Here is a 12,647-nt window from a genome sequence, read left to right on the forward strand (position 1 = left end):
GCTATTTTTAAGGACTCTTCAGACAGCCATTTTGCTTTTTTGTATTTCTTTTCCATGGGGATGGTCTTGATCCCTGTCTCCTGCACAATGTCACGAACCTCATTCCATAGTTCATCACTCTATCAGATCTAGTTCCTTAAATCTATTTCTCACTTCCACTGTATAATCCAAGGGATTTGATTTAGGTCATATCTGAATGGTCTAGTGTTTTTCCCTACTTTTTTCAATTTAAGTCTGAATTTGACAATAAGGAGTTCATGATCTGAGCCACAGTCAGCTTCCAGTCTTATTTTTGCTGACTATATAGAGCTTCTCCATATTTGGCTGCAAAGAATATAATCTATCTGATTTTGGTGTTGACTGGTGATGTCCATGTGTAGAGTCTTCTTTGGTGTTCACTGGAAGGACTGATGCTGAAGTTGAAACTCTAATACTTTGCCACCTCATGCGAAGAGTTGACTCATTGGAAAAGACTCTGATGCTGGGAAGGATTGTGGGCAGGAGGAGAAGGGAATGACAGAGGATGAGATGGCTGGATGGCATCACCAACTGAATGGACATGAGTTTGAGTGAACTCCGGGAGTTGGTCATGGACATGGAGGCCTGACGTGATGCGATTCATGGGGTTGCAAAGAGTAGGACATGACTGAGTGACTGAACTGAACTGAACACTGCTTTTAATAAAGCTACTGAATGCAATGAAATTCCACAAGAACGATTCAAATCCGTAAAGGATGATGCCATCAGGTTTGCTTTCATTATGCCAGAAAATGGAAGACACAGGAGTGACCACAGGACTGGAAAAGGTCAATTCTCATCCCAATTCCCAAGAAGGGTAGTACTAAAGAATAAGGTACCATTGGACAATTGCACTCAACTCCCATGTAGTAAGGTCATACTTAATATCTTCTATGCTAGGTTTCAGCATTATATGAACCAATAACTTCCAGATGTCCAATTTGGGTTTTGTAAAGGAAGAAGAACTAGACATCTGATTGCCAACATTCACTGGATTATAGAGAAAACAAGGGTATTCAGGAAAACATTTACTTCTGTCTCATTAACTATGCTAAAGCCCTTGACTGTGCAGATCATGACAAATTGTGAAAAGCTATTAGACAGATGGGAATACTAGATATCTTATCTGTCTCCTGAGAAACCTCTATGTGCATCAAGAAGCAACAGTTAAAACCCTGTATGGAACAACTGATTGGTTAAAGACCAAGAAAGGAGTACAACAGGGCTTCCTGCTGTCATCCTGTTTGTTTAACCTATACACTGAGCACAACATGGGAAATACCAAGTTGAATAAGTTACAAGTTGGAATCAAGGTAGACAGGAGAAACACCAACAACCTTAAATATGCAGATGATACAACTCATGGTAAAAAGCAAAGAGAAACTAAAGAGCCTCTTAATGAGGGTGAAGGAGAAGAGTGAAAGAGCCGGCTTAACATGAAATACTAAAAAAAAAAAAAAAGTCTAAGACCATGATATCTTGCCCCATTACTGCATGGCAAATAGGAGGGGAAAATGTGGAAATAGTGACCGATTTCCTTTTTTTGGGTTCCAAAGTCATGGAAGATGGTGACTGTAGCCATGAAATCAGGAGCCAATTTCTTCTTGGCAGGAAAGTGATGAAAAACCTAGACACTGTGTTGAAAAGCAGAGACATTACTGTGTCAACAAAGGTCCATATAGTCAAGGCTATAGTTTTCCCAGTGGTCACATACGGTTGTGAGACCTTGACTGTAAAGAAAGCAGAATGTCAAATAATTGATGCTTTTGAACTGTGGTGCTGGAGAAAACTCCTGAAAGTCCCTTTGACAGCAAGGAGATCAAGTGAGTCAATCTTAATAGAGATCAACCCCAAATATTCACTGGAAGGACTGATGCTGAAGCTCCAGTATTTTGGTCATATCATGCAAACAGATGACTCATGGAATAGTCCCTGATGCTTGGAAAGATTGAAGACAGAAGGAGAAGAGGACATCAGAGGATGAGATGGCTGGATGACATCACTGATGCAATGAACATGAACTTTGGTGTCACAAACAGACATGATTAGGTGACCAAAAAACAACAATAAACCACCATGTTACTCATGAGATAAAAGGGGGAAAAATATATCTCTAGAAACAAATAACAATGAAAACAGCTCAAAAACTATGGGTTCAGGGAGGGAGGTGGGAGGGGGTTTCAGGAAGGGGAACATGTGTACACCAGTGGTGGATTCATGTTGATGTATGGCAAAACCAATACAATATTGTAAAGTAATAATAATAATAATAAAGAAATAATAAATGGTTAAAAAATAAAAGTTAAAAAGAAAACTATAGGATTCAGCAAAAGCAATTGTAATAAGAAAGTTTATAGTAATACAATCTTATGTCAAGAAACAAGAAAAATATCAAACAAACATCCTAACTTTACAGCTAAAGCATCTGAATAAAGAACAGAAAGCCCCCAAAGTTAATAGAAAGAACTCATAAAAGCTCAGAGCAGAAATAAATGAAAAAGAGATGGAGAGATGGAGGAATCAATAGCAAAGATCAATAAAACTAAAAGCTGATTCTTTGAGAAGATAAACAAATTGATAAACTATTATCTAGACTCACTAAGAAAATAAAGGAGAAGATGCAAATTAACACAATAAATTTTTTTTAAAAAAAAGAAGAGTTATAACAGTGCAAAAATATAAAGAATTATAAGAGTTTATTATGAGCAATCATATGCCAGTAAAACGGATAACTAAAAGAAATGGAAAAATTCTTATAAAAGTTCAACTTTCTATGACTGAGCCAGGAAGAAATAGAAATTATGAACAAGCCAATCACAAGCAATGAGATCAAAACTGTTAAAAAAAAAAAATCTTCCCCAAAAGCAAAAGCTCAAGAGCAGATGGATTCACAGATGAATCCTATCAAATATTTTCTGAGGTGCTAATGCCTATCCTTTGCAAACTCTTCCAAAAAATTGAAGAGAAAGAGATTCTTTCAAAATTTACAAGTAAGGCCACCATCATCCTGATACCTAAACCATCACACACACAAAAGAAAATTACAGGCCAATAACACCAATGAACATATATGCAAAAATCTCACAAAATTATAGCAAACAAAACCCAACAACACATTAAAAGGATCATACACCATGATTAACTCAGGTATATCCAAGTGGCACAAAGATTCTTCAATATATGAAAATCAATCAATGTGATACACCATATTCACAAATTAAAATATAAAAATACTATGACGATATTAATATATTCAAAAACAGTTTTTGAAAATATTCAGCACACATTTATGATGACAACTATTCAGAAAATGGGCCCAGAAGGAATCTCAGTTCAGTTCAGTTCAGTCTCTCAGTCGTATCCGACTCTGTGACCCCATGGACTGCAGCATGTCAGATCACTCTGGCCATCCCCAACTTCCGGAGTATACCCAAACTCAGGTCCATTGAGTTGGTGATGCCATCCAACTGTCTCATCCTCTTTAGTTCCCTTCTCCTCTTGCCCTCAATATTTCCCAGCATCAGGGTCTTTTCCAATCAATCAGTTCTTTGCATAAGATGGCCAAAGTATTGGAGTTTCAGCTTCAACATCAGTCCTTCCAATGAACACTCAGGACTGATCTCCTTTAGGATGGACTGGTTGGATCTCCTTGCAGTCCAAGGGACCCTCAAGAGTCTTATCCAACACCACAGTTCAAAAGCATCAATTCTTCAGTGCTCAGCTTTCTTTGTAGTCCAACTCTAACATCCATACATGACTACTGGAAAAACCATAGCCTTGACTAGATGGACCCTTGTTGGCAAAGTAATGTCTCTGAGTTTTAATATGTTGTCTAGGTTGGCTATAACTTTCCTTCCAAGGAGTAAGCATCTTTTAATTTCATGGCTGCAGCCACCATCTGCAGTGATTTTGGAGCCCCCAAAAATGAAGTCTGCCACTGTTTCCAATGTTTCCCTATCTATTTGCCATGAAGTGATGGGACCAGATACCATGATCTTAGTTTTCTGAATGTTGAGCTTTAAGCCAACTTTTTCATTCTCCTCTTTCACTTTCATCAAGAGGCTCTTTAGTTCTTACCTCAACATAATAAAGGATATAAATGGCACATCCACAGGAAACATGTTCTCAATGGTGAAAAACAGAAAACTCAGGAACAATACAAGGGTGCCTACTCTTGCCATTATTATTCACCATAGATTTGGAAGCCCTTTCCATGTCAACCAGAGAAGAAAATAAATAAATAAATAAATGGAATCTGGATTGGAAAAGAAGAAACAAAACTCTCATTGTTTGCAGAGAACATTAAACTATACATAGAAAATGCTAAATACTATCAGAAAATTAATAGAACTAATCAGTGAGTTTAGTAAATTCAAAAGATACAAAATCAGTGCTTGAAAATCTCTTGTGTTCCTGTACACTAACAATGACAAATCAGAAAAGAAATTAAGGAATCAATTCCATTCTCCTTTGCAAGAAAGGAATAAAATTCCCAGGAATAAACCTACCTAAGGAGACAAAAGGCCTGTATACCAAAATTTGCTCATGAAAGAAATCAAAGATGACATAAACAGATAGAGAGATACACCACATTCTCATATTAGATGAATTAATATTGTGAATAGAAGTATACTACCTAAAGCAATCTACAGATTCAGTGCAATCCCTATTAAATTACCAGTGGCATTTTTTCCCAAAGAATCAGAACAACAACAAAAATCACAATTTGCATGGAAAAATAAAAGACTCCAAACAGAAAAATCAATCTTGAGAAAGAAGAATGAAACCAGGGGAAATCAACCTTCCTAACTTAACACTATCCTACAAAGCTACAGTCATCAAGACAGTATGGTACTGGCACAAAAACAGATATATGGACCAATGCAACAAGACAGAAAACCAAGACACTCACCCATGCACATATGGAAACCTTATCTTTGACAAAGGAGGCAAGAATATACAATGGAGAAAAGACATCCTCTTCAATAAGTGGTATTGGAAAGCTGGACAACTATGTTCAAAAGAAGGAAGGAAAGCTATGACATACCTAGATGGCATATAAAGAACAGGAGACGCTACTTTGCTGGCGAAGGTGTACATATATAGTCAAATCTATGATTTTTCCAATAGTCATTTACAGATGTGAGAGTTGGACCATAAAGAATGCTGAGTGCCAAATAATTGATGCTTTCAAACTGTGTGCTAGAGAGGACTGCTGACAGTCCCTTGGACTGCAAGGAGATCAAGTCAGTCAACCCTAAAGGAAATCAAGCCTGAATATTGCTTGTAAGAACTGATGTTGAAGCTAAAGCTCCAGTTCTTAGGGCTCCGGATGCAAAGAACTGAATTATTGGAAAAGACTCTGATGCTAGAAAAGACTGAGGGCAAAAAGAGAAGGGTATGGCAGAGGATCAGATGGTTAGGCAGCATCACTGACTCAATGGACATGAATTTTGGCAATCTCTAGGAGATAGTGTCTCCACAGGGTCACAAAGAGTCAGACACTACTTAGTGATTTAACAGCAACAGCAATAACATGTAAAAGAATAAAAGTAGAACACTTCCTTTCCCCAAATACAAAGATGAACTAATGTGAGACCAGAAACTATAAAACTCATAGCAGAAAACATATACAGCACACTCTGACATAAATCACAGCAAGATCTTCTATGACCCACCCCCTAGAATAATAACATAATTAATAACATAATAATAACATAAATAAACAAATGATACATAATTAAATGCTTTTGCACAGCAAAGCAAACCATAAGCATGATGAAAATATAACACTTGGAATGGAAGAAAATAATTGCAAATGAAACAATTGACAAAGCATTGACCTCCAAAATATTCAAGCCAGCTCAGTATAAGAAAAACAAGCAACTCAATAAAATAATGGGCAGAAGACTTAAACAGACATTTCCCTGTTGGTTCAGATGTTAAAGAATCTGCCTGCAATGCAAGATACCTGAGTTCCATCCCTGGGTTGGGAAGATCCCCTAGAGAATGGATTGTCCACCACTCCATTATTCTTGCAGGGACAATTCCATGGACAGAGAAACCTAGAGGGTTTGGGTTGCAAGTCTATGGGTTGCAAAGAGTCAGATATGACTGAGGGACTTGTCAATGTTCAGTTGCTTAGTTGTGTTTGACTCTTCAACCTTATGGACTGCAGCACTCCAGTCTTCCCTGTCCTTCACCATCTCATAGAGTTTGCTCAAACTCATGTCCATTGAGTCGATGATGCCATTCAGCCATGTCATCCTTTGTCATTTCCTTCTCTGTAGTCTATGTGTTAGACTGAGTGACTAAACCTTTCAAAGAAGACATACAGATGTCTAACACACATGTGAAAAAAGTGCTCAACATCACTTTTTATTAGAGAAATGCAAATCAAAGTTACAATGGTGTATCACCTCCCACTGGTCAGAATGGTCATTATCAAAATACCTTCAGACAATAAGTGCAGCAGACAAAGTGGAGAAAAAGGAACCCTCTTGCACTATTGGTGGGAATGTTAATCAATACAGCCAGTATGGAGATTTATTTAAAAAGCTAGGAATAAAACTACCATATGATCCAGTAGTCCCACTACAGGGCATATACCCTGAGAAAACCACAATTCTAAAAGACACATGTACTTCAGTGTTCATTGCAGCACTTTTTACAAAAGCCAGGACATGAAAACATCCCAGATGTCCATCAACAGGTGAATGAATAAAGAAGCTGTGGTACATATATACATTAAAATGTCACTCAGCTATTAAAAAAAAAAAAAATGTTTGAGTCAGTTCCAGTCAGGTGATGAACCTAGAGCCTGTTATACAGACTGAAGTATGTCAGAAACAGAAAAACAATATCATATATTAATGCATATATATGGAATCTAGAAAAATAGTACTGATAAACCTGTTTGCAGTGTGGCAGTGGGAACATACGCATACAGAACAGACTTGTGGACACAGTGGGGGAAGGAGAGGGTGGGACGAATTGAGAGAGTAGCATTGACATAAATGCATATGTAAAATAGATAGCCAGTGTAAATTTTGAATGATGCAGGGAGCTCAGCTGGGTATTCTTTGATAACCTAAAGGGTGGAATGGGGTTGGGGGGGGGAGGAGGGAGTTTCAGGAGGGAGGGGACATATTTGTCCTTATGGCTAATCATGTTGTTGCATGACAGAAACCAACACAACATTGTAAAGCAATTATCTTCCTGTTAAAAATAAATACATTAAAAAACAAACAAGAAAAAAAGAAGCGCCTTTACTTCTTGCCAGAATCCTAATTCTTCACAATTAACTTATGTGATTTCATGCTGTTTTCTTTTTTTTTTTTTTTTTGCCTTTATAAGTTTCCCCCATTCTTATGGTCTGGCAGACAAAATTCATGTGTTTCTTGAATCTGTCTCCCAGGCTATATTCCTCAATTGGCTCAAATAAAACTCTTTGCAATTCTTAAAAAAATAAAACAAAATAAATCTCTTGATTGTAACCTAAGTACCTTTTCTTTTCTTGCCATTTCAGAATGGAAATGACAAACTAACTTTAGAGCACAAAATAATTATATATCTCATTATAGTTTTGATTTCTCTAATTATGAGTGATGGTGAACATATTTTCATGTGTTTGCTTGCCATCTATGTGTTTCCTTTGGAGAAATGTCTGTTTAGGTTTTCTGTCCATTTTCTGATTGAGTTGTTATTTTTTCTGATATTGAGTTTCATGAGCTGCTTGTATATTTTGAAAATTAATCCACTGGCAGTTGTTTCATTTGCAATTATTTTATCTTATTCTGAGGGTTGTCCTCTTATCTTGTTTATAGTTTTCTATGCTGTACAAAAGCTTTTAAATTTAATTAGGTCCCATTTGTTTATTTTTATTTTCATTTCCATTATTCTAGGAGGTGGGTCAAAAAGAATCTTGCTGTGGTTTCTGTCAAAGTGTTCTGCATATATTTTCTTCTAACAGTTTTATAGTTTCTGGCCTTAAATTTAGATCTTTAATCCATTTCGAGATTCTTTTTGTGTATGGTTTAATTCATTTTCATGTAGTTCTCCAGTTTTCCCACCACCACTCACTGAAGGGGATGATTTTCCTCCATTGTTTGTTCTTGCCTTTGTCAAAGATAAGGTGCCCATAGGTGCAAGGGTTTACCTATGGGCTTTCTGTCTTGTTCCACTTTTTTTTTTTTTTGGGGGGGGGGGGACAATTTTACATGGTCTTGAATAACTGTAGCTTTGTAGTGTAGCCTAAAGTCAGGAAAGTTGAACTACTATATGACCTAGCAACTGCATTACTGGGCATATACCCTCTGAAAACTGTAAGTTAAAAAGACACATGTACTGGAATGTTCACAGCAAATGGCAACCCACTCCAGTACTCTTGCCTGGAAAATCCCATGGACAGAGAAGCCTGGTAGGCTTCAGACCATGGGGTCGCGAAGAGTCAGACATGACTGAGCGACTTCACTTTTACTTTTCACTTTCATGCACTGGAGAAGGAAATGGCAACCCACTCCAGTGTTCTTGTCTGGAGAATCCCAGGGACGGCAGAGCCTGGTGGGCTGCCATCTATGGGGTCGCGCAGAGTCGGACACGACTGAAGTGACTTAGCAGTAGCAGTAGGGCATGGAAGCAACCTAGTTGTCCATCAACAGATGAATGGATTGAAAAATGGTAATATATATATATATATGTGTGTGTGTGTGTGTGTGTATAAATGGAGTATTAGTCATAAAAAAGAATGAATCTAAGTCAGTTAATATGAGGTGGATGAACCTATAACCTGTTACACAGAGTGAAATAATACAGAATGAAAAAACAAATAGTGAATCTGGAAAAATAGTATTGATGAACCTATTTGCAGGGCAGGAATAGAGACTCAAACATAGGGATTGAACTTGTGGGCACAGTGAGGGAAAGAGAGGTGGGGTTTATTGAGAGATTAGCATTGATATATATATACAGTAACATGTGTAAAATAGATAGCTAGTAGCAGGAAGCAGTTATAGAGTAGAGCAAACTCAGCTCCGTGCTCTGTGCTGACCTAGAGGGCTAGGAAGTGGTGGGCAGGGGGCTTAAGAGGGCTGGGGGATGGGTGTGATTATGGATGATTGTTGTACAGCAGAAACCAATACAACATTGTGAAGTAATTATCCTCCAATCTAAAGCATCCCTTGAGATAAATGTAAAATATTTCAGGTAATATTAGGTTTCTGGATGATAAGGGACTGAATTTAGTTAGGTGGTCATAGAGGGCCTCTGAATAGGCCTATGGATGATATGAAGGAACACACTGCACACAGTTCTAGGCAAACAAACAACTTTTCAGATGGATGAAATATTAAATGCATAGTCTCTAAGGTAGAAAATGATTATACACTAGAAGATAAACGGAAGGCCAATGTGGGCCAGAGAATGAGCGAGGGGGAGAACACCAGTGGAGAAGGTCAGATAATTGGACAGAGGCCAGAGCATGTTCAGTGACCCCATTCAGGAATATTTGACCTAACTATAATATTTAATTAACAACTTAGGATAAGAAAACTTTTAATAAATGATTATCAAATTTTAACCTTTCAAAAGGTAGGAAATACTTCTTACGCCTTAAAGGATGATATAATAATTCATTATGATTTAGTGACATGATCTTAGTTGTGCTACTAGCTAAACTTATACTAGTAGACAGCAGCTCAGTTAACAAAGATAGATATTAGTTTCTCTATCATTTTAAGAAGAGGATTGGATAACATTATTGCACTTTTTTTTTCATCTCTGAAAATTGCTTTAGAGAATTTTCTTCCTATAGATCATAGCAGCAATTCAAATCCAGCAAAAATAAATAAATAGGAAATAAGTAGATCCACTGTGGTCTTTAAATTTTTAAATTATCTTTCAGATGAGAAAGTTCTGAAATGTTCTGAGAATCTCTATGAATTTGCAATTACCTTTAAGGTTTCAGGAAATAATATGATTATAAAGAAAAAAGGAAAGCACAGAATTCTAATACATGTTGATTTAGGGCTTTATGGTTCAATTTGTATCTTTTTTTAAATTCTCTAATTGAGTGAATTTTTTATTGTATTTCCAGATACTTCATGTATTATATTGCACGTTGCCCTATTCTGATTTATCATATTTTGAAATGTAATTTATATATTATAAAATTCACCATTTTGAAATATAAATTCACTGATTTTAGGATATTTACAAATTTGTGCAGTCATCACCATTATTTAATTCTAGAATATTTTCATCAATCCCCAAAGAAAACTTGTGCCCCTTGACAGTTACTCTCCTCCCCCTTTATCCTATCCGTGAACAAACATTAATTGACTTTCAATTTCTATGGATTTCTCTGTTATGAACATTTAATATAAATGGAGTTGTACAACATGTGTATAAGGTGGGGCTCCCTCCTGGCTCAGAGGTTAAAGCATCTGCCTGGAATACGGGAGACCTGGGTTTGATCCCTGGTTCAGGGAAGATCCCCTGGAGAAGGAAATGGCAACCCACTCTAGTACTCTTGCCTGGAGAATCCCATGGAGGCAGGAGCCTCGTAGGCTACAGTCCATGGGGTCGCAAAGAGTCGGACACGACTGAGCGACTTCACTTTCACTTTTCACTTTCATACAACATGTGGCTTTTCTTTGGCTTGGCATCTTTCACTTAGCATGAAGATTTCAAGTTTTGTCTACATTGTTGCATGTATGTATTCCATTCCTTTTAGTTGAATAATATTCTATTGTATGAATTTGACATTTTATTAATATTTATCTACTAAGATGCTAATGAGCATTTGAATTTTTCCTATTTTTTTGACTATTATAAATAATGTTGCTGTGAAAACACATGAGTCTTTGTGTAAATATAGGCTTTTTAGGAGTAGATTTGAGGATTATTTGACTCTATGCTTAACTTTCTGAGGAACTGCCAGACTGTTTCCCAAAGCAGCTGAAACATTTTACATTACCATCAGCTAAGGAGATCAGCCCTGGTTTTTCTTTGGAAGGAATGATGCTAAAGCTGAAGCTCCAGTACTTTGGCCACCTCATGCGAAGAGTTGACTCATTGGAAAAGACTCTGATGCTGGGAGGGATTGGGGGCAGGAGGAGAAGGGGACGCCAGTGGATGAGATGGCTGGATGGCATCACTGACTCGATGGACGTAAGTCTGAGTGAACTCCGGGAGTTGGTGATGGACAGGGAGGCCTGGCGTGCTGCGATTCATGGGGTTGCAAAGAGTCGGACATGACTGAGTGATTGATCTGATCTGATGCATAATGGTTCCAGTGTCTCCATATCCTTTCTACTCTAGCATATTTTTGGACTTATAAATGAATGTGTTTTAGAAGAGAGATTGGATAGGAATTTTTTTTTTCAGATTACATAATAGAGAAATTCAAATTTACATTTAAAATGGACTATTTTGCAAACAGTCTTTACTGTAGATGTTTTATAAAGTTAATTTCCTTTAAGATAAGTGCAGACAAGTAGGGCATAAGGATGCTATTACTGATTCTTGTGATGGAATATTTTATCTGTAATATATTCAAGTAACATTAATCCTTTTTTTATAATTCAGACATTTTATGTGTTTGATATCCTATCCTAAAAGAAGGAAAATTTATGGATGATGCCTATTACATTTCAGAGTGGATTCATGGGACATGACTACATGGTCATCAAGTGATGAAACGGTATAAGATGAGAACCTAGGGGTAGATTCTAGGTCAGCTGCCAATGGACAATGTTGTGTCCCTGGAGCGTTCTAATTCCAAATTAGGTATTTCATTCTTAGGTCAACATTACAGAGTGAAGGCATACCAAGATACTCCATCAGGAAAAAAGATCAATAAAAAGGCAATCAGAATATATACAGAGCTCCAGAAAAGATAGTTTTGGGGACATGTGAAAAATAGGTAAATAGTTATTACTCCAAAATGACAAGTTGCTGGTGGTGTTTTAGTTTCCAGGGTGTGAACATAGCAGAACTGTGACTGTTTTAGGAGAGGTTTGAAATACTAAGCAGGTTACAAACATAAGCATGTGGGAAAAGGAGCCAAAATAAAAATCAAGTAGTAAGTAATAAGTACTTGATCTTAATAAGAGCATAAAGATAAAAAGTGTAACCTGAGAGAAGTTGTTGGTCAGCAATGGCTGTGCTCCAGGTTTGAGGAAATGAGATGAAATTCCTAAAACCTGCTGATGAGTCCTGGGGTCTGGTGTCCCTTGTTAGCCTGCTAGGGTGTTGACTCAGGAAACACAGTTTATTTTTGGATAATGGCAGTTTTATAAGGGAGAGAGTGGGATGATTTGGGGGAATGTCATGGAAACATGTATAATATCATATAAGAAATGAATCATCACTCCAGGTTCTATACAGGATCCTTGGGGCTGGTGCACTGGGATGACCCGGAGGGATAGTACTGGGGGGTGAGATGGAAGGAGGGTTCAGGATGGGGAACACGTGTACTCCTGTGGCAGATTCATGTTGATGTGTGGCAGAACCAATACAATATTGTAAAGTTATTAGCCTCCAATTAAAATAAATAAATTTAAATTAAAAAAATAAATTTACCTAAATTCTGTATGCATGGGCAAGTGACCGAAATCTGAGTCTGATGT

Source organism: Bison bison, unplaced genomic scaffold (assembly GCF_000754665.1).
Source record: "Bison bison bison isolate TAMUID 2011002044 unplaced genomic scaffold, Bison_UMD1.0 scf7180017864355, whole genome shotgun sequence".
Classification (NCBI taxonomy): Eukaryota; Metazoa; Chordata; class Mammalia; order Artiodactyla; family Bovidae; genus Bison; species Bison bison.